Below are 22,196 nucleotides of genomic sequence, written 5' to 3'. Positions count from 1 at the left end.
AGTATTCTAATTGATGAGATATAACCATACTAATCAGAAGCATAGCTTGTGATGGACATGATCATTGTGATGTAGAGAGGAAGCCTCTCATAAAATGTTATCACATCACAGAATCCAGCTCTTATATGTTTATTTATACATGTTCTCAAGCTCTCACACAGGCACTTGTGCTCTGGTCACATTTTAAGTTGTCTTTTTATTGTGGGTTTTGGCCAAACAGTTTGAGGTGCGTTGGCCTGGACAGTCTCTAAAATTCTGCTAGCCTCTAACCCATCATCACCACCACCACACTGACATCTGGGATTTGTCTCTGAGCGGTCTCTTTTCCTCACCACTAATGCTCCCCCCACCTCTCAACCGAACACCCGTTTTTCTCTCTGATGTAATCCCAGAAGTTCACTCTCATCTCCTCCCAGCTGCTTGAGCTCCCAGTCACCTTGCTGGATGGGTTCAATATTACAGAGATCAAGACAGGGAAACATAACAGAACAAAACAAAACAAACGAACAAAAAGAACCACACACACTCTGGGGTCATGAGCTCTCCATTGCCCGTGGTGGCAGGAAATGCAGGCCGAGAACTGGGAAGGGGGGAAATAGAATCCACTCCTGACACTTCCTCCTCCAAGCATCAGGAAGTCTTGGGAAAGAGGACGGGAAAGGAAATGGCAACAAGAAAGTAGAAGAAAAGGAAAGAAGGGAGCATTACGGGAGAGAGGAAGATGCATCCAAGCATCTTATATTAGAATTCTCCAGAGCAATGGAGCCAGCAGGATCAGAGAGACAGACAGACAGATATATATATATATATGAAGATAGAAGCTGGATAGGATATATAGGGAGAAGATACATAATCCAATATCTACCTACCTATCTATCTCCCTACCTAACCTATCTATCTAGCTAGATTTATTTCCAGTACCTGGCCTCTGCAGTTGTGGTGTGCCATGTCTGTGGGGCAGACGTGCAGACAGGAGACCCGGGGAGAGTTCATGCTGCAGTTCACATCTGAAGGCTGTGTGCTGGCAGAATTCCCTCTTCCTCTGGGAAGTCAGTGGTTTTCCATTAAGACCTTCAACTGCTTGGATAAGGCCCACCCACATGATGGAAGTTAATCAGCTTCACTCAAAGTCTACTATTTTAAATGTTAATTTCATCTATAAATACCTTCACAGGAACATCTAGAATAATTTGTCCCAAATACCTGGGTGCTGTGGCCCTGCCACTTTGACACATAAAATTAACTACCACCCATCTCAATTTCCCTTTGCAGCAATCCTCCTAAAGGAGTTTAAACTGGTACTGCTTTCCTTCAGGAACATCCTAGAAAAGGGAAGGGAGGAAAACCTCTCTACCCTCTCCCCATGTAGTTTATCACAAGCAAGCTAATGCCTAATGTTTCCTTCTCAAAAGACAAAGTCCAATTCGTGCTTAAAGAATTCAAATTGTAAAACACTCGGGAAGAGTGCGTGCATTGGTGTGAGTGGATTTTATGGGAAGTTTGTTTTGTTGTTCCCGTTCATAGGTGGGGAAAGAGGTCCTAAAGCAGGTGGTACAGAAACCCGGGGTTAGATGTCATTGAGAACAGGAAAGAAATCAGGATGCAGAGAGGCTGAAATAACCTTGCAAGAATCCTAAGTGTGCACACACTTCAGTTTATCTAGATCTACTTTGGAAAAAACTCAGGATCTCCCCACAGTAAGACTACAGGCAGGTGCTGATTTAGAGATGGTACCTTGAATCTGGGGAGGCAGAAAGGGGCTTGGGGGGAGGAGATACTTCAGGGCAAACCCTTGTTATAGAGGGAAGAAAATGAACCCAACCGTGTCTGGTCTCACACGTGGTGATCTCAAGCGTTCTCTCAAAATGGGATTGGGTGATGGCCTGTAGTCTGTTCCAGAAAGGAACATCATCCAACAGACGCTGTGTCACGTGGCAAGACTCCAACCATCAATTAAGGAATGGAAACAGGGTAATGTGTGTCTGTCTTGGCCCTAAAGCTGAACTTAAACACAGTGCTTGGACCTCTTACCTCTACTAGAAAGACTGAGCTACTAGGTATAGGACACCAGAGAGAGAATTTAGAATCCGCTACTTGTACTGCTGCTATGAATAATAATAATAACAATAATAATAACTGAATGCATACAGCACACCCGATTCTAAGGTAAATGACTTACACACATAATTGCATTTAGCCTGCCCAGGAATCCTAATTTTACAGGTGGAAAACCGAGGTTCAAAGAGGGTGACTTGAACAAGATCAGAGCATCAGGAGTGAACATCTCCCCATAAAGGCCCAGTCCTTTCCTCTTAGCATGGGGACATCAGAAGTTTGGTGCTCTCTGCAGAGAGAGAGAGTCCCCTCATCAAAAGCCAGGAATCCCATGTGTGTGAAAAGCACAACTGTTGTGGAAGCAGGAAGCTGGGGTGAGGCCAGGATCCGGGGTTGAGGATGGCAGAGGTTAAAAAGGGGAGCAAAAACCACAGGCGAAGCAGGATCCCTGCAAAAGCACAGGCTGCTTCAACGGAGGGTAAAGCAAGGCTGCGAAATAAAGCTGCATCTTCTGCTCTATTTTCCACCCTCTCCCTCCCCCTCTCCATCTGTCTGTCTCTTCCCATTTCTCTCCCCCTCTGTCTCTTCTCCCCTTGCAAATCTTCATCTGCTAATTTCCATCCAACACGTTTATGAATTAATTCCAACACTTCTCTCTCTCTGTCAAGATATGCGCCTTTCTAACCGCCCCACCCTCTGGCCAAGTGTGCATTTTGTTCCACAGACTGTTTTTCTGACCACTCCTGGACTTAGTCATTTGCTCTGACACCCACGCCAGTCACTGAGGGTCTGCAGAGAAGAGAGACCAGGTCTGCACCTAGAAAACCTTGTCATCGGGCGGTGAGGCTGAACGAGAGTGAGGCTGAGGGTGCCGGGGGCCTGCGGGGAGGAGAAGCAGGAGAAGTTGATAAGCCGCCCAGACTCTGAAATAGGGCACAGGTGACTGTCCTCTGCAAGAGGCAGGGCCTGTCAGAAATGAACCTCATCGTACTCATTTTAATTAGCACAAACCAGTGGTGCTGGGCAGGGGGTTCTAAAAATAGTTTTCTTGGAAGTGTAGAAACTAAGAGACACATGCAGCACGCCAAGTTACATCCTGGTGTCTTTTCAGCTCTGAAATACCTATGCTTCTAGGCATGTTGAAACCACTAAAGAAGAGATTCTGAGATCTTCATATCTTAAATCAATCAAGAACAAGTTCATTTTAAAGATGAGCGACACCAAGAGATGGGGAGCTCTAGAGAGCAAAAGAAAGAAACAGCGTAGAAAGGGCCAGACATGGTAGTCTGTATATATGCGTTTGATAGATGGGCTGATTGACTGGTGGATGGATGGATGCATTTAAGGCGGAAGAGCCAAGAGGATGCTATTTGCAGACTTGGCGAGGGGAAGACAGCCAGCGCCAGGCACAGGGATATGAGATGCAAGTAACTCCAGAGCATAAATATGCCCCAAGAACAGCAGATACAAATACACACAGGGGGCTGGTGCAAAGGGGTGGAAGAGGTCAGAGCTTCAGACTCTGGAGAAGTTACTTCCACTCTCCTGCCTTCGAGGGCCTCACCTGAAAACTAAGTCACTGAACCAGATGATCTGCAAATCCTGTTTCAGAGGTAACAGCTCATAGATCCATGCCCATTGTGGGAACACGGGCCTTTCCATTCGCATCTCTTTCTGCTTCGGCCCGTGCTGTTTCTCCTTTCCAAAGTGCCCTCCTCTGCGCATCCAATTCCCAAGCTCATCTCTACACCCAGCTCACAAGTCACCTTCTCTGGGTACATCCCCAGTTTCCCAGCATAAGTATTCCTGCCTCCTCGGCACCCCCTCAGAATCATATCCTTCCTTACTGTCATCTTACTGCAGTGTGGTTGGCCTAGGTAAGTACAGGACACTTTCTCTTTTCTGTTTGATGGAGGATCAGTCTGTCTCTATCCTCAGCACCAAGCACAAAGCCTGGCAAAAAGTAGGTGCTCAATAAACCTTTACTAAGTGAACGGGTATGACACTTTTCTGCAGGAGGGTCTTCCTACCAGCCTTTGTCTTTAACTGGACCGTGCAGCACTGCACAGCAGACGGCCGAGGATGCTTCTTGATGAATTGTCTCAGGAAGAAAACCCAGTAAGAGAAAAGCCAAGCACAAAAACTAGGCCAATTATCATACCGATTCCAGGCCTGGGCTCCCCATGCCTGCACACCCTCCCCTGTCACGGCGAAGACAGCTTTTCCCAGACAAAGGAGCGAGCCTGGAACTCACGTTTCTTTGCAATTAGCAAGCTCCCACATGGTAAACAGGCTCATTTTGCTTGTACATCAGCAGTTTGCCTAATCAGTGATTTCCACTCAGAGCTGGAGGAAAAGATTTTGAGTCTAGACCACAGTGTGAGTGAATGGAAGATGGTGGCTCAAAGGAAACCCTGACTGTTATTCTTATATTTGTCATAGAGGGGGCACCAAGTTAAGGATTTGGTCATTTGTTTCTTTAGAGGTGCTCCTTCAATGTGCAAATTCACCTTTAAAACGGCTTTTCACACTGGCTCTCGCTTGGGCTGTTGCACTTGTATGGTTCTAAACTTAAAGACAGCCCACCTTCCGGAGAAGACCCGGCCAGCTGGGATTGGGGAGCAAGGGGAGCTTCGGGAGATTGGCGAGCTGCTGCGTGGATCCAATCACCAGCAATCACGTAACTGCGTTCGATTTTTGAGTCTTTGCTGTATTTTGTGCTAGATTTGCTTTAAATCAGGAGCTGTCCCCCAACATAGCTTTTCACTTCAGCACCTCTGACCTCAGAACATCATGTCCCCACCAGTCTGCCTTCCCTGAGTAGACGAGAAACAAAGAGACGGTCTTATCTGCCAGGCAGAAGAGCAGCCCTGCTCGGCAGAACGCACGGGGAACCACGAATGTGGACGTGCAGCTGTGACACTTCACCTGACCCCCATGCCAAAAGCATGGGACCTTGGCGGGGCATCACCCACCCACACTCAGGACCTCACAGGCACGACAGGGCAGCTTCAGGTTTCTTGGGAAATCCCTGATCCCTGTGTCCTAGAATTTTGGACTAGGGAGGGATCTCAGGCATTGTTTGTGCTAACCTGTAGCTAACGCTACAATCCTGTGTGCGACCCCTGGCTCGTGGTCCCCAGGTTTTTTGGGGGCACTTCCATGCACACGAGTATCACGACATCACAGATGGCCTTGCAATATCGACAGGCAGCTCTTGCTGTTAGAATGTTCTTCCTATTTCCATTCATTCAAACTTGTGACCTAGCAGAAGAGAAATGGGAGGCAGGAGAGGATGCCAAGGTCAAGGTTGTCAGTAAATATTAGTTCTTCTTCCTATCATAACGACAATATTATTATTACTAATTGTTGCCATGGTTGTTGCTGCTGTTTTATCATTATTTATTATTATTTTCCACCTGAGCATTGTTCCAATCCTAGCTACAGGGCCACCAGCTGTGTGTTGACCCCCTCCGGCGTTACACACCTGCACCCGAGTTATTTCCCCCCTGGATGTCGGCTCAGGCCAGTGAACGTACATGGCAGCATCGGGGCTCTGCCCATCCCGTGAGCAGCAGTTGTTGGGGAGGGAAGCCTTCAGAAACTGGCGGAGGAATCTTTCTGCGCTGAGCCCAGAGGGCAAGACACATGCACACAGCTGTGAGAGGAAAGGTGCAGTCCAGGAAACACCCCGGGGCGGGCAGCAAACGGCAGATGAAGCTGGAGAACGTGGGAACACAGGTAAAAGGAAAGAACCCTTTCTGCACAGACCTTGTCTGAATAATGCTGACTCCAAACACACATGGAACTATGACTTGAACAAGAAGAGAATCACCGGAAACACCTGGATTCCCCATCTCCTTCGACAGAGACGTGTTATGGACGCACATGCAGCAGACATGGGCATGACATCACGCTCAGAGCATGGACTTGAATCCTGCAGACTGGGTCCAAATCACGGTCCCACCACTGAGGAAGGGCATCCTCTGAAGGCACGTCTCATAGACCCTCAGAGCCCAGGTTTCTCATCTGGAAATTGAGGGGGGTGATGGCACCTGTCCGTTTGGAGGTGGGAGAACGTCATGCAATGGCGCGGGGAACATCAGGGTCTTTGTTAAGAGTGCCGCTGTTAAGAGTACCGCTGTCCCTTCCCCTTGTCCTCTGCCCTTCTCGCCAGCCCTCCCTGTTCCCCACTCTCCTCCTTCCTCACCCCATCAGTACTTTCAAAGCTCAGCCGAGCTCCCATTCTTCCATGATGTCACCGTCCTCACCAGGGTCCCCCGGGACACCCCGGAAGACACTGTGGACAACACAGTTTAACGTGAACGTCATGTGGCGTGGCCAGGGTCCCCCGGGACACCCCAGGAGACACTGTGGACAACACAGTTTAACGTGAACGTCATGTGACGTGACCACCTGCTGGGCACACACCACGGCCCCTTTCCTGAAGGCCAGAGAGGAGGGTTTTCTCAGGCCACCTTGATGGGAAGACAGGCCCGGCAGGTGTGTGTGGCTTGGTAGGAGCCTCACAGCCAGACGGCGGTGGATCCAAACCCAGGTCAACGTCCTTCCGATCCCTGCTCCCTTTACATGGCAACGCGCTCTGTTTTGCCTTCCTCTTTCCCAAGGGTGTTATTCCTACCTGTATAAATAACTTGTTCGGGATATGAGCATCTCCTATACTTTTCTCTGTCACTGCTCGTGCGTGGCTGACAGTACAGGAAAGGGGAGATCATCGCGGCTCAGATTTGGACCCTGTGTGACTAGGTGAGTTCCTTATCCTCACCAGCCTCATTTTCCTCACCCAGAAAGACTAGCCGTCCAACCTTATAGGGTTGCCATCACGATTAAGTTCATTCATCTTTGTTAAGCACTTAGTACGTTTTACTTCCCACGACTGTGGTGGATGCAGAGGTAAGCTGCTCCTGCCCTTCTTCAAGGGAATACTCGCTGGTCCAGCTGCTGGCAGGGCTGACAGACGGAGGCCTCCGGGGTCCCCTCCCTCGCAAGGCAGGGAGACCCCTCCCCAAGCGGGATCCCCCCCAGTTCCTCCCCAGGGAAATCCCTCCCCAGTGCGGCCCACCTCCAGTGACCCATCAAGGCTCAGAGTAAAGGCCTAGTCATTTCCACCCAGTGAGAGAGGGTCCTGACTGAGCTGTGTCACCCCCTTGACCCTGACCTCTGACGCTCCTGTTCCCACCCCTCCCCCCACCACAGCTGTTGATTCCCAGGGACTTCCCTAATAAATAACTTGTGCCCCAAACCCCGCCTCAGAGGACCCAGCAGAGGACAGCTGTAATCATCACCATCAAGCTCGTCACGCACTTTTCCCGGCCTCTTCTTACTGACGTGTAACCTTGCCTCACAGGGTCGCTGTGAGAACTTTTTAGATGGTGTGTGTGGGTCCCTGGCAGAGCACACCCCACACCTGGGACGGGGCTGACACGGCTGTGGACGTCTCGCAGAGAGCTCTGTGCACACTTGCCAGCCCGCTGGCCCTTCAGGGCTAGAGAGAGCCGCGGGCAGCGGTGACGCTCTGGGATGCTCTGAGAGACGGGCCACGCGACGGCCAGCCTTTCTAGATGCCACAGCAGCGGGCCCACCGTCGCGGGAAGCACTTGCTCTTAAGGCCACACTTGACAGCGGCCTCCTTGCTCTCAAGGCCCCGAGCGGTGCATTGATATTTGTAAAGATCCTGAAACTACTTCACATACATGGGTTTTATATCTTTACTACATAGTATTATGGAATATGATATGTGATAATATAGTAATCAATAAATAGTAATAATATAATAATGGCCAAAATGTTTGCTTTTTTTAAACTATTATTACTATATCCTCATCCCAAGAACAATGTTGTTTTAAATACTTCCTAAAAGCTTTAGTGAAAAGAGGAAGCACAGGAATAAATGAATGAAAATGAATCATTGGGCCAGAATAGGTCCTTGGTCCTCGGTTTGGGCAACAGATGTCACGTGTGTCTATCTGATTTCAGCCCTGCCAGGACCCTCCTGACCCTGTGCGTTCAAAGGGAGAGCAGGACATCACATCTGAAAAACCCATTTCCTGGCGTGCACGCCTACCCAAACTTCATCCCACTTTACCTGACGGCTTTTCACAATTTGTCTCAACCCCCCTGTCTCCCCTTGGTAGAAATGTAGCCTCTTTAAGGTCTGCTCACCTTCACGATGAAAGGGAAAGGCAAAAACTCCACCAGATCCCACACACAGCCTGAGCTGCCTCTGAGCTCTGCCTAATGGAAACGACCCCACAGCCGCTGCCAGGGACGGAGCAGCCAGGCGGAAGCCAGACGGTTGGCAGTCAGTGCCAACCATGGCAGCTCAGCCAAAATGCAGCGGGCTCGGGTCAGAAACTGTGGGAACCGAGGGAAGCAGTGAGACAAGAGACCGGCGACTCCATCATCAACAAGGGGGAGAGAGAGAGAAGTACGACTCATCCATTGCTTCCATGTTCAAGGCTGACCATGCTGTCAGACAGGAGAGTGGAGGCAGTCATGGCAGGAGTTGGTTTTAAGAGTTTAGCGGGTTGTTCATGGCAACTTGAGTCTGAACTGTCTTCAACAGGAGAGAAGTGAAGACAGAGAGGTCGTCTGGAGATGCCTGGGATTAGAGCTGGTAGCTGATGAATGACACCCTTGCTAATAATAAAGTGCAGGGAGAGAGGAGGTAGGAGACAAAGCCCTGCAGGGCAGCAGCATGCAGGGAGTGAGGCGAAGACAGGAACCGGTGAGGAAGGGAGGCAGCAGCTGCAGAAGGAGAGCCTGGAACCGGGGAAGCATCAAAGAAACCAAGAGGAAGGGAAAGTCGAAGACGCGTGGGCAGCTCTGCCCCATGATGCAGAATCAGATCTGAAGGAGTGTTGGCAGTTAGGCCAGATTTTTGACCTTGGAAAGGGGAGATAGTGCTGGAGGGAGAAGCCAGTCTCAAATGAGCTAAAAAGTCAGGAGATGGAGCACAGAATAACATCTAGACTACTCGCTCAAGGGTTTTACAACAAAAGAAACAAAGAAATAGAAGTACTTGAAAGCGAGGGATGGTGGGGGAACTTTGTGACTGCTGTCACGGCTGCGTGTTTGGATATTAATGTATTTTGGGACTTGCAGGAAGAAAGTTACGAAAAAGATGAAATAATAATGCTGTGATGCAGCGGGGCAGGGGAGCCGTACATGGCATCCAGGTGACCCACTTGGTGCCTCTTGCACGCCCCTGCCCAGTGGTGACGACGGATGGATACCTGTGCAGCAGCCCCCGCCTGAGAAAAGCTCAGAGGGATGACAGCCTTGCTCACGCCCCCAGGTACGCCATGGGGGGCAGCAGAGGGGCGTGCTGCAGGGTATCAAGATGGAGAGTGGAGGAAAAAGAGGCTGAGTTTCAGTTGCGATCCCAAAACCAGCTGCAGAGTTGGGGGCAGTAGTTCATCCCGCTAACATTCCTCTACTAAGTCTCCTCTGGGAAGAAGACCCCAGTGGAATCCTGGAGACACGGGAAGAAATGGGTCTGGGTGGCACAAGGTGAGCTATGGTGGATTTGGAGACGTGCTGGGCAAATCTCCTTTTAAAGGAGGATTTAGTAGAGTTGTCCTGCTGTGGGGAGTGTTAGCAACCCCTGCAGGGGTAACTCAGTTACAGGGAACTGCCTTGTCTGAAGTCACGCCCTTCCGAGGGAGGCCCTCAACCAATGAGTGGTGAGGTAGCGTTTAAAGGCCAAGCCACTTTGGCCCAACATGGGACACGTATCAGGCCATTTAGGCTCTAGAATGCCCGGTGAGGTCAGCTGAAGCTCCTGCTTCCACATTGTAGCTCAGTTTCTTCTGCCTAATACGGCTTCCTTTCATTTTTTTCCCTCTAAAGGACACTCCTTAATAAACAAACATCCAACAAACTCAAAACTCTGATATTAAGGGAGTTTGTAAATAGGCTGATGGAAATCGAAATAATTCACGTTTGGTGGCTCCAATTGTTTTTGGAGTTATGGGAATCTAGGTCATTTTTGAAGAATGTGAGAAAGCACAGGGGGCTTGAGAAGGGAAATCCACGTTTGGAGGAGGCACTCTGGGGAATATGAGTGGGAGATGTCCACATGACAGGGATGAGAGTTTGTGCTTCATGCATGTTTGTGTTTCCATTTAAGTGTGTTTGTCAATTGTACTAAATGGTTAATAGAAGAAGAAATCTCTAAGCAGCAACCATGGAGACCACCAGGACTTTAACAGCTTCATGAAGTGCTCACACCAAAAAGACGTATGTTCTCAATACAGGGTCCAAATCCATGATAAAGGAAAACCATGTGTTAATTATTTTATGTCATCACGTTTCCTCTCACCTCATAGCAGAAATTGTTACTGCCCCACCCATACACCTACCATTTCAGTGTGATCTAGATGACTTCCTGCTTCTACTTTCAGCATCTCTGTGCCTGAGGGCCTTTGTAGGATGACAGGAAGCCATTCCCACAATGCATGTAGCAGGTCAAAAGTGCCAAGGGCAACCTTCAATCAATAATTGACAGAAACGACTATATAAGTAAACCAGCTCCTAATCTTTGTTGGGAATAATTCACAAGCACATACACTGCACCATCTCCCAAAGTTCAGTTACACAGTCTGGTAGCTGTCTATTTCATCTGAGTTATCTAATTTATCAGCATACAATTGTTAATAATATTCTCTTACAATTCTTATTTCTATGAGGCCATTCGTTACATCCCTCTTTTATTTCTGATTTCAGTATTCTCTGCTTCTTTCTTGTTTACTCTACCTGAACGTTTGTCGATTTTATCAATGTTTTTAAAGAACCAACTTTTAGTCTCATTGATTTTTCTCTTTTTTAGCCTTTATTTCACTAACTTCTACTATAATCTTTATTATTTCCTTTTTCTGCTTGCTTGAGGTTAAGTTTACTATTCTTTTCCATTGTCTTAACGTGGAAGGTTAGATTTTTGATTTGATGTTTTTCCTCTTTTTACACATAGGCTTTTACACCTACACATTTTTTCTCTAAGCAATGTGTTACCTGCATCCCGTATGTTTTTCTTGGTTATGTCTTCATATTGATTGCTATTTTCATTTCATTATGGGTGGATGCCACACTTTGCATGATTTCAATCCTTTAAAATCTGTAGAGGCTTGTTTTCTGGCTCACGTATGATCTATCCTGGAGAATGTTCTGGGTGTATTTGGGAGTAATCTGTACTCCTCTGTGGCTGAACTGAGTGTTCCATAAATACCCGTTGGTTCTAGTTGGTTTACAGTGTTGTCCACGTCTTCTCTTTGTTGATCCTCTGCCTAGTTTTATATCTATTATTGAAAGTGGGTTAGAAGTCTCCAACTATTATTGTTGAACTGTTCGTTTCTCCAACAGTTATGTCAGTTTTTCTTCAGGTATTTTGTGGCTCTGTTGTTAGATGCATATATGTTTATAATTTTTATATCTTCCTAGTGGATTGGCCCTTTATCATCATAAAATGCCTCTCAATCTATATTTTTTGACGATTTGTTTTCTTTTAAAGTCTATTTTGTGGTAAAGCCAGTCTAGCTATTTTATTCCTGTTTGCATTATATATCTTTTCCATGTCTTTACTTTCAGTCCATTTGTTTCTAATGTGTGTCTCTCATAGAGAGCATAGAGTTGGATCTTGTTTTTTATTCAGTCTAACAATCTTTGCCCTTTGATTGGATTGTTTAATCTATTCACATTTAATGTTATTATGGATATATTTAGATTTAGTTTTTTTGTTTTTTACATCTCTCATGTCTTTTTTTGTTCTTCTACTTTGCCTTTACTGCTTTCTTCCACATTAAGTGAATAATTTTTAGTATAACAATTTCTTTAATAAGTTCCACTCTACTTTTTTTAAAGATATTTTATTAGTGGTTGCTCTAAGCTTATCATATACACCTTAACTTATCAGAATCTACTTCACATTTATACTAACTTAATTCCAGTGAGATATAGAAACATTACTTCTATATAGATCTAGTCCCTCTTCCCACTTTTTGTGCTATTAGTCTTATACATATTACTTCTGTATATGTTACAACCCAACAACATATTGTCACAAATCATAATTTTAATTAACTTTATGACTTTTATAGAGCTGAGGAAAAAGAGCACAGGTATATTTATAAATTTTGTTGTATTAACCATCTAAGTTACTATTTCTGGTTCTGCTTCTATGTTCTTGTGGATTTGAGTCACTGTCTGGGGTCATTTTCTTACTCCAATACACCTTTGCTCCCACTCACCTCTTATGCTATTATTTTCAAGTATATTACATTTCTATATGTTATGGGCACAACATTTTAATTACATACATATTGTTTTATACAAGTGTTTTATTTTTTTAAAATCAGTTACCAGAAGAAAGAAGGAATAGGCATTTATACAGTCTTTTATAATTATATAACTACCTTTATCAGTGATGTTTGCTTCTTGATGTAGATTTGCCTCACTGCCTGGAGTCTCCTGCTTTCAGTCTGAAGAACATTAATCTGCAAGCAATGGAGTCTCTCAGTTTTTATATCTAGCACTGTCTTTATTTCACCTTTATTTTTTGAATGTTAGTTTTGCTGGATATGTTTTTAGGTTGACTTTTTTCTTTTTAAAAAAAAAAAGCATTTTGAATATGTCACCCTACTGCCTCATGACCTTCATTATTTGTAATGAAAAGCCATGTGATAAGTCATTTTTCTCATGTTGTTTTCTCTTTGTCTTTTGATATTTTTACTATGGTGTGTATGGGTGTGGATCTGTTTGTATTTGCTGTACTTGGAGTTTGTTGAGCTTACTGGGTATGTAGATAAATGTTCTCATCATTTTTAAAAGATTTAAGCCACTATTTCTTCTAATATTTTGTTCTGCTCCTTTTCCTCTCTCCTCTGCTGGGACTCCCACTTCATGCATGTTGGTGTGCCTCATGGTATCCCAGGCATTTTTAAGGTTCTGCTCATTTTTCTTTATTCCTTTTTCTCTGTTTTTCAGATTGCATAATTTTTATCAATCTATGTCCAAGTGCAATGATTTTTTTTTCTTTTTTTCTACTTGAAATCTACTGAGTTTCACTGAGTTTCAGTAGATTTGAAGTTTTTTTAGTAATTTTTGATTTGAGTTTTTTTAGTAATTTTTTTTAAAAATGTCAGTTATTATACTTTTCAACAACAGAATTACCATTAGGTTCTTTTTTTATTTTTATTTTTATTTATTTTTTTGGCTGCGTTGGGCCTTTGTTGCTGCACGTGGGCTTTCTCTAGTTGTGGTGATCTGGGGCTACTCTTCGTTGTGGAGAGTGGGCTCTAGGTGCGCGGGCTTTAGTAGTTGTGGCACGTAGGCCCAGTAGTTGTGGCTCGCAGGCTCTAGAGCACAGGCTCAGTAGTTGTGGCACACGGGCTTAGTTGCTCTGTGGCATGTGGGATCTTCCTGGACCAGGGCTTGAACCCATGTCCCCTGCATTGGCAGACGGATTCTTAACCACTGCACCACCAGGTAAGCCCTCTTTTTTACAATTTTTTATTTTATCTTCTCTATTTGATGAGGCATTGTGATAACACCTTCCTTTACTTCTTTTTGCCTGGTTTTCTTTAGTTCTTTGAACATATTTATAATGGCTGCTTTGAAGTCTTTGTTAAATATAACATCTGCGTCCACTCACAGGTAGTTTCTGTTGCCTACGTTTTTTTCCTTGTATGGGCCACTCTTTGCTGATCCTTTTCATGTCTCATATTTTTTTTGGTGATAACTGGATATTTTAGATAATACACTGTGGCAACTTTAGATACTGATTTCCCCGAGGACATGTTTTATTTTCTTGTTTGCTTGTTTGTGACTTGTCCACTTCCCTCTTTATGGTTTCTAGTTCTTTGTGCCCCTCACCTTCCATCCTAAAGGGGCAGGTGTACCAAAGCACCTTCTCTTCACATCCATCATGGTTCCAAGACATTTTTCTGTTCAAATTTATCTTATCTTTGAAAAATTCTCAAGACTTATGTTTATATAGGCACATGAAAATATTTTATTCATATTTGGAGGTGACTTGCCTAAAACAGAAGCACTATTTTGGGGGGGGTGCTTATAATAATATATAATATTATATAATATTATTATATAATATATATATAATATTACATAATAATATTATATGATAATATATATTATTGTCAAGTATACTGCACACTTTATTAATTTTAATATTAATATTAAAATAGAGAATTAATATAATATTAATATAGAGAATCATACAGTTAAAAATACAAAGGGGAGGAAATTTATAACAAAAATAAAAACAAACAAACAAACAAAAACTAGCTCTTACTTCAGTTTAAAAAGAGATCAAGTGGTTACCATGGTCCTGAAAAGTCCACAATCATATACACTTGATTCTGGACAGTATCAAGCTTATCTCCTTTGGAATGCCTACAGAACATATTTCAAATTATCTTGGCAGTCACGGCTCTTTATAATAAAAACACAACTTTTTCCTCCCCCCCAGCTATTAAATGTTTTCTTTTTAATGAAATCAGTTTCCCGTGAGTATCCTATAAAACCTCACTTCAAACATCACACATGTCTCCCATATATGCGTTTCCCTGTAAGATTTAGCTCAAATCTTACCTCCACTACAAAAACTTCCTCCAGCACTCCAAACTGAAGGGATCCTTCATTTCTCTGAGCTGCTATAGCTTTTACTCTGTGTACCTTTCCTTTGGCAGTTAGGAAGGCACTTCTTTGTGTCCTATATTGTACTAAGTCTTTGCCAATCAAAATGTGTACTGTTATTTCCTTGGTGTATTCTAGCTCCTCAAATTGACTCTCAGCTCCTTGGGTGCAGTGAAACAGTCTTTGTTTTTCTTTCTATTCCTTACATCACAGTGCTATCGGGTTTTTAACCCTTTACACATAGTGACCAGCTATAATAAAGAAGTCTTTTCTTCCAGATGTTGAGAAAGAAGGCAAGCTAAAAAAACTCTATCTTTTAGATTCCTCCTGGTAATGGCTCTGACAAGATCCGTGGATGTCTTAATTCCCTTGAGGACACAGACAAACTATTATTTCACTCATTTTGATAACCTGCACAGGGTAGGTGATCAGAGAATATTGGGTAAAACTCCCCAATGGCTGAAATGCAGTTTGCTGTGCCATTCCCCCTTTATTTTGTTCCTTTCCACTAACTAACGCTCATGTCCTTAGCGTGCTAAAACAAACGAGAGCAGACCTTCATGACTTTATCAGTGTCTAGGCAATCCTTGAAGCCCCTGTAGACACCGCCTTTCTTCACGTGACTCCGTATGTTCACCCCCGACTGCCATTCCTGGTTCTTCTGTGTGTTCATGTTGCATCGTGGCTTTTCTTCACTCTTCACTTTCGCCACTTCTATCTCTTTATAATATGAATAAAATATTTTTATGTGTCTCCACTTTCCACTTCTATCTCTGACTTGAAATGGCCCCTCTGTGGAACTTTCAGTGGCTAAGAGCTTTCCCCCTTACGTGTCTGTGCAGAGGTGACAGGTAGTGAGTGAAGCGTAAGGACACAGGGCTACGGAGACTCCAGGGAGGCCGTGTCCACGGCAGTCCCAGGCTGAGGACAGGCTGCTCTGTCACCGTCCTCTCACTTTCCCTGCCCTCTCTTTTACGCTGTGTCCTCCCTCCTCTAAAGTACACCCATAGAGGAGTCACCGCCATCTGTCCCCAAATTCGGATTTGTGGGCTCCTAAAACCACCAAAGCACACCCCGCGTGTGACTTACTGTACTTCTCGCCCAAGAGCCACCACCGCAGCTGCCGTTCCTCCCGGTGAGCATTATCGTGGAGGCACTTGCTTTTTCTGGGGCTCAAGGGCCCAAGTACTTGCTTCCCCAGGTACCCAGAGACAGGGAAAGGGCATGCCCGTTGGTGCTGGTCCCCTAGGCAGGGCTGCTGTGGCTTCCTATTCAAGGCAGCTTCCCCAAGGCAGTAGTTTCCTGGCAGCAGTGGCTTTCCAATTTTGGTGGCTTTGATTGGGAGTGGGGACAGCTTCCTGTGTGTAAAACAGAATCCGTTGGTGGCCCCAGTTCTGCAGCATGCCTTTCTGAGCGCTCAACCTGCTTTGCCATCCCTCTCAATGAATGGGCACGCCGTTTCATGTCCCACACTGAGTACCTCTGCTCAAACCAGATGCCATGTATTCTGCTCTTTGCAGCTGGAACCTGCCTGACACAAGGGCTGGCCACCTACCAGGGGCTGTCTGAAAGGCACTGGCAATGCACAGTTCCCAAGGTCCTATTCATCGCTGGGTGAATGCCCCCCACGACATGTCGGGGAGAAAGCTCCATTATTCATTTTCTGGTGCTACATCTCCTTGTGTGCGTTTTTATTAAAGCCATTGTTTGTCATGGTAAGCAGCTGTTGCCCCATGAAGAGAAACTGTCAAGTGATACGGTGTTTGGAAACGGTGACAGTTTCCTCTTAATGTCTTTTTCCTCCTTTTCCCTCCAACCTCTCTCAAACTATGGCTGCAGTGGCCACGGGCAGCCCAACGGGCAAGAGGCTCTGTTTGCTGCTGAACAAAAACAGAAGCGGAAACAGGCCCTTCCTTGCTGCTCTGCGGGCTTCGTGGAAACTGTGGCTCTCTGCTCGCCCTGCTCAAGGCCCCAGTACTCACATCACAGGGTGGAGGTTGGTCACCTTTGCACGTAATTTTGATGATGGGAAAGAGCGCCTTTCACTCCCCAGAGCGTCCTGCCACCTGGAACCAGGGATCGGGAACCTCTGGGTGTCCCCAGGTCTAAGGAGAGCCTCTCCCAGCCCTTGCCTGGCACTCACCCCTCAGCTGACCCTCTGCCCGAGCGGTGCCAGCAGGATGACCATTTTGTGTTTGCTGCTTGTTTGTTTTTAAATTACTTGTCCGCCAGAGCCGGTGCCTGCCTTGGCGACGGCTTTTTACTCCTGGAAGAGGCCTCTTCATCCACGCTTTGGGCTCAGTTCTCGCCTAGATTTAAAGACAAATGTTGCCCTCATTCTAAGGGATTTCATGCATTTTGTGCATGACGCCAGCCTGGCTCTGAGCAGGTGAGCCTTGTCAGGAAGTAGACTCGCCCACCTCCCTGCAAATCACTAACTCAAATACTTCTGCTCTTCTAAAACCACACCCTCTGCTGCCAGGTGGTCATCTAACTACCAGCGTCTCTTCGACAACTTTGGGGCCCTCACCATGGGCTCCTCTACTTCCTCTAGAAAGACCTCTATTCTCTTCACGTCCCCCTGAACCAGCTTGGATTTCATGGTCTGCTGTCCACTTGGTCCAACGCCTTAAACTCCTTTGCTCCTTTTACTCTTTTTGTCACGACCTTGTCACCAAATTCCAAGCCTGGAAGAAGAACCCAGCTCCTCTGAGCCTCAGCTGAGAAGAACAGCACAACAGGACAGGCTGATTTCTCCATAAACTCATGCTCGCCCAAGCTAAGGGGCCTCACAACCCTGTCCTGCATGTTTTCTACTGTTCATCCTGCCACCCCAGGGCGCCTTTTCCCCTCTCCGTCCGTCTCCATCCTTGAGTCCCGCTCACATCCTCTTGTTCTCAGCGCGCAGGCCTTCCACCTTAGAGGCAGTGAGAAGCAGTGGTGCGACCTTCGCCATCTGAGCACGCAAGCGCATCCGCGTCCGGGCCTTCTGTCCCCTGGTTATGACGAGGTGCTATCCCTCTTCCTGTCTTGCCCGATAGCTCTGCCCATGCTTTCGATCCATCCCTCTTGGTTTCCCAGGCAAATAATCCTAATGAACGCTCCCTGAATTTATTGTACATTCAGTCTCACCATCTCGAGTTTATCTTCCCCACTGGCTTTTAAATACATGAAAAGTTAAACTTAAAAAAAAAATTACTCGCGCCTTCATCTTCTAGCTATTTCTCTATTACTCTCGCCCCATTTTAGACAAGTATCTCAAATCACGCTCTTTCTCAGCTCTCATCTCCCAGTCACACTTCTACACACACCGATGTCTCCACCAGACTGTCCTTCCTGTGGCCTCTGGGAACATCAAGAACACTATTTCCACTGGATACTCTTCAACCATCTTCTTGATATCTCTGTATCTTTCATCTCTTTCTCCTCGTACACCCTCTACTTTGCCTTGATTTCCTTCCTTCCTCTAAGTCTGTTCCTTCTTTGTTTTCATTGCGAGTTCTTCTTCCACCTGGCTTTTGAAGGTTGGAGCTCTTCAAGGCCCTCTTATCTTTTGATTCCATACTTCCTCCAGAGCCTATGGCTACAATGGTTACTTATATGAAGATAACTCACTAATTGGTTTCTTAAGCCTACAGTTCTTTCTCTCTCTCTCTCCATTGCTTCTGGGACAAACCCGCTCATTTTCTCAAACAGTTACGAGCACCCAGCAGGAGGTGGGTGCTGTTCTAGTTATTGTTTATACAGAAGTGGACAAAATACACAATGGCACTGCCACATCAAACCTAGAGTGGCATACAAAACAATACATAAAAGATAAAAACAAAATACAGTGATAACAAGTGATAAGTGCTCTGAAGAAAACTAAAGCCGGGTAAGGGAATAACAAGCAATAGAAATCCTATTTTAAATTGTGTGCTTATGGAAATCCTCTCTGATGAAGAGACATTCAATCAAAAACTCAAAGTGAGGGGATGAACCACGTGACGTTTTGGTGGAAAATAATTTTGGGCAGAGAAAACAGCGAGAACAAAGACAGCATATGAGGTAAGTATATAGGAATATAAACTCATCATAAAAATGAAACCTGTAGGAGTCCCCTGATTTATTCAACTCCTCCAGCCTGGCTGTCTATCTGAGTTTTCAGGCAAGAAACCACGCTTTCCATATTCAACCCATTACTAAGTCCTATAACATGTATTTCTCTGAGAATTCTCCTCTATTCTACCTGGTGAGATATTTCCTGTTCCCAGCGGCTTGCTCTGCTTCCCGGACTCCAGCATCTGCACAAACACAGTAGGCTTATCGTCTACGTGGTGGCCTCTCCTGGTTTCCCCATCAGATTGCACCTAAGCCATGCCTGCCCAGCTGTCTCCTGAAACATGAGTTAGTGATATCGACTACTTGTCCAACATAAGATGTTACTGATCTGGTCATGGGAGAGTGAATCCTTGGAGGTAAATTCTATTGTGAACATCAGGACAAAGGGAAGAGGTGCCAGCAATTTCCAGCTGATTTATATGCAGCTGCTTCTCTGCTCTGCTCTTACAAGGGGGGATGGGTACTGGATTTAGGCGTCAGGCTGGGTAGAATGAGTGAGGGGGGTGCTCAAATTCAGAACGTGGGATTTGATGATGTCTCAGTCTCTAGTCTCTTAATGAGGTGGTGTTCATGAGGGAAGCTATTTCTCCCATCAAGAGTATCTCCTATAAAAAGTAGACAGTCATTTATTAATCCCTAACAGTTGATGTGGCCAATGGCATGCCACCTCTGACTTGTGTTTATTTCCTTTCTGGAGGCCAAGGATGAGGTTAGCACAGAGAGTAACAAACAGCTCCAAATTCCCATCAGGTGTTCAAGTTGATTTGCAGGAAAATGGGATGATGGTTTTATAACAGCTAATAGAGTTTCTGATTTAATGCAGCTGCTAGAAATTAGCAAGGACTCCATCGAAAGCTTCCCAGTCACTTATAATAACAGGATAATAAATCATCCCCAGTACTTTCTGGCATTTATGATTCTGTTAGAAACCGAAGACCTGGTTCAGCTACTCTTCTCAGTTTATTTGTCATTTATTTACTAAATTACCTTTTAAAGTTCAAGGGGAAAAATAAAGCATTGTTCTCACTTTGCTGTCAAATATATGGGTGAGTGTCTCCATGGTATTCCTATTGCAAAAGGGAGTAGGGAGAGAAGAGGCAGAATCTTTACATGAAGCCATCTAAACTTTTTGAAACCTTAATTGTTTTGGGAGCAGTGTCATGCATCGTGGAAAGTTGCTGGATGTTGTGTCTGAAGACACTTGTTCTGTATCCCCGCTCTTCTGCAACCTGCCTGGGTGACGCTGGACCAATTTTTCAGTATCTAAGGGTTTTCATTTCCTTATTTGTAGAAGTGGGATTTTCATCTCTCCCCTTTATCTATTTGCATGGTAGTTGGTGGTCTAATAAAACAATAAATGTGAAAGTGTTTTGGAAATTATCAGGCTTGATGGATGTTAGTTATTTCCGCTTATGAAGAGCTTTGTTTTGTTTTGTTGTTTTTTTTGCTTGTTGGAAACACTTATTCAAAATAGGAAGCACTGATTGCTAAGCTATTTACAGCTGTTTGTTCTCCCTGCCCTAGGCTCCTAAGGAAGATCTATCTCTTTCTCTGTTGGATCTCTGAGCCGAATTCTCCACTGTGTCAATAACAACTAAATAATACCCCCAGAATACCCAGTCTGGAACTGAGCCAGCTTCCTTCTCAGTTTAGCTCATAGATAGCTATCTATTCATCTGCATTTTCCAAATCACGAGAAATCACGTGTCACTCTCACTATACATGAAGTCACACACTCACACTCATGTGGACATATTTTTTCATATTCTTATAAATACACTTTGGTAGAACCTATGCCATTTAGTCCTTGAATTGTAAGTATTAAAAGAGATATTTAGGAGCCATGGGAACTGTTGCACCCAACAATAGCAGAGAGAATTATTTAGTGCATGTATAGGAGTCTTTGGTGACCTACCTGATCTATGAACTTGTTAAAATAGGAAGCCGTTTCAATATATGTAATTCAGTTCAAAGTAGTATTTATTAAGATGTCTCTCCACTGCTTAGTGCTATGGTACCTAGAAAGAAATATGGTACAGTTTCTTGCCCTAAAGGAGTTTATAATCACGTTGGACAGATAACAGATGCACACAGGAAATCACTGGAGGAATCGTGAGATGATACACGGTTGATTAAGAGTTGGAATGGACCAGGGTACCCATGGGAGTCCTGGCAGAAGACGTGGGAGCTGAGCTGAGCCACAAATGCTTGGTGGACACGGAGGGTCTCAGAGGAGAGAGAAGGGATGGAGAAATGGCTTTGCCAGGCTGGTGGCGGCAGAAACGAATGCCGGATGCAGGACGCATAACTGGGGCTCCTGGCCGACCCGGCAGGCAGGGCCATCACACTCAGCAAAGGCGGTACGACGAAATGCAGTAGTTGGTGAACGTGAGTGGTCAGGCCGGAGATGAAGGTAGGCCAAGCCTGGGAAGGCTTTAACAGGATGAGACCTTTAACATCTAATAAGCAAGAAGCCCCTATAGTTTTTAAGAAAGCAGGGGTGGGTGTGATTAGATTTGGGTTAAAATCGTCACTCTGATATCACAGCAGAGAGAAGGGATTGGTAGCAGGGAGACCAGTCAGGAGGCTTTTGCCATTAAAATGACGAGAGCTTAAACTAAACCAGCTGTAAAGCAGGCACAGCCATTTGCAAAATAGATACCGTTCCTGCAGTTGTGTTCCAGGAAGGTTCCCTTTACACAGGCTACATGAGTGGTGTCCCCTGGAGGTGTGAAGCGTGTAGCTCTGAAGAAGGTGTTAATAAAAGATATTTCTGGGATGGAATTGACAAGGCTTTGTAACTACGGAGATTTTCAGGGTGAGGGAGAAGGATTCAGTCCTTGAACCTCCATTCTCTACGTACCTGCTCTCTCCTGGAGACCTCATCTTGACCTCTGGCTTTAAGTATCAGTGCCATGCTAATAACTCAGATTACACATATATATCTTTCTCTGAATTCCAGAATTGAATATTCTTCTGCCCACTTACCCCCTCAATTTGGATTTCAAGTAAACATCTCAAATTTGAAGAGTCCAAACCCAAACTCCTTATTTTCTCGTATTTCAAACTTGTATCTCCCACGTGTCACATCTCGGCAAATGTCAACTTGATCTTTTCAGTTGTTCAGAACCAAAACTTTGGAATCATCCTGGATTCCCATCCTTTCACACCTCACATCCCACCCATCAGAAAATAATGCCAGATCTACCTTTAAAATACATTCAGAATCCCATCCCGCCTGCCCACCTCCACGCATGCCAACCTGCACTAAACCACCTGCATCTCTCACTAGGTCACTATGAAATCCTCTGGGTGGTCCCCCAGCTTTGGCACTGTCTGCCCTACATCAGATTCTCAGGACAGCAACA

The 22,196-nt window shown here is 45.2% G+C and overlaps 1 protein-coding gene across 4 annotated transcripts in view; it reads right to left on the bottom strand.

Moving 5' to 3' along the window:
• OPCML (opioid binding protein/cell adhesion molecule like) overlaps positions 1 to 22,196 on the bottom strand; it is a 1,081,423-nt gene that overhangs the window by 513,605 nt on the left and 545,622 nt on the right. Inside the window, exons 1-2 of one of the 4 annotated variants that reach the window (XM_036861403.1) lie at positions 4,882 to 4,886; positions 1,735 to 1,741 (exon numbers count right to left, since the gene is read on the bottom strand). The exons of the other annotated variants lie outside the window; for them this stretch is intronic. The gene's annotated coding sequence lies outside the window, so the exon portion shown is untranslated. Of the gene's footprint in view, positions 1 to 1,734; positions 1,742 to 4,881; positions 4,887 to 22,196 lie in introns of those variants that run through there. 4 annotated transcript variants of the gene reach the window in all.

Source organism: Balaenoptera musculus, chromosome 8 (genome assembly GCF_009873245.2).
Source record: "Balaenoptera musculus isolate JJ_BM4_2016_0621 chromosome 8, mBalMus1.pri.v3, whole genome shotgun sequence".
In the NCBI taxonomy this organism is placed as follows: domain Eukaryota; kingdom Metazoa; phylum Chordata; class Mammalia; order Artiodactyla; family Balaenopteridae; genus Balaenoptera; species Balaenoptera musculus.
The sequence above is the reverse complement of the archived record's forward strand: the minus strand, read 5'-3'. Positions and strand labels throughout refer to the sequence as shown.